Below are 677 nucleotides of genomic sequence, written 5' to 3'. Positions count from 1 at the left end.
TGACGGCGGGTTATTTCTGTCGCTGGCTCTTTTATGGCCTTTAAGGCAACCGCCTGGCGTGGGGCACATCCATCCTGCAGGAAACCGTCCCCCCACGCTCCCCTCCCTCGCTGCCACCGCCACAGGGGCCCATTGGCACCGCAGGTGAGGGAAAGGCCTGGAGGAGGAGGAGGCTGCATTGGGCTACAGGGGGGCCATTCTGGTTGAACCAAAGGCGCTGGAAGGAGCTGTGGGATTCAGTATCAACTGGGGGGTTCAGGCGTGTTTTACACCGTAATGAAGGAGCGAGGGGGTGTCGGCGGCGCTGCCCCCCTCACGGTTGGGGAGGAGCCGCCATGAGGGGGTCGCTGGGCGGATAATCCCCCCCGCTCCATGAGGGCCGCGAGCGGCGCCGTCCCCCCGCGGCGCTCACGAGGGCGCGCAAGATGGCGGCGGCGGCGGGAGGCGGTGCGCAGGGGAGGGGGGATCCCGCCTGAGCCGCCCACACGCGGCGGGGAGGCGGCCGCGGCGCCGATGCGATAAGGGCGCCGGAGAGCCAGGGCGCTCCCCCCGCTCCGCCGCCGCGCGCCTTTGCGCCCCGCCGCCCTCCGGCTCCGCGGCCGCGGGCGTAGGAGGCGGCCGCGGCGGGCAGCGCGGCCCCCGCCTCAGGTGAGCGCTGCGTGGGCGGCTGTCACAGC

General features: G+C 72.5%; 1 protein-coding gene across 1 annotated transcript in view; it reads left to right on the top strand.

The window, feature by feature from the left end:
* The first annotated feature begins 631 nt into the window (after positions 1-631).
* Positions 632-677, top strand: part of DENND4A (DENN domain containing 4A) — a 41432-nt gene continuing 41386 nt past the window's right edge. Inside the window, exon 1 of the mRNA XM_026040491.1 lies at positions 632-648. The gene's annotated coding sequence lies outside the window, so the exon portion shown is untranslated. The remainder of the gene's footprint in view (positions 649-677) is intronic.

This window comes from Nothoprocta perdicaria, unplaced genomic scaffold (assembly GCF_003342845.1).
Source record: "Nothoprocta perdicaria isolate Ctin4 unplaced genomic scaffold, notPer1 scaffold_26, whole genome shotgun sequence".
Lineage (NCBI taxonomy): Eukaryota > Metazoa > Chordata > Aves > Tinamiformes > Tinamidae > Nothoprocta > Nothoprocta perdicaria.
This window is presented reverse-complemented; position numbering and strand designations above follow the sequence as displayed.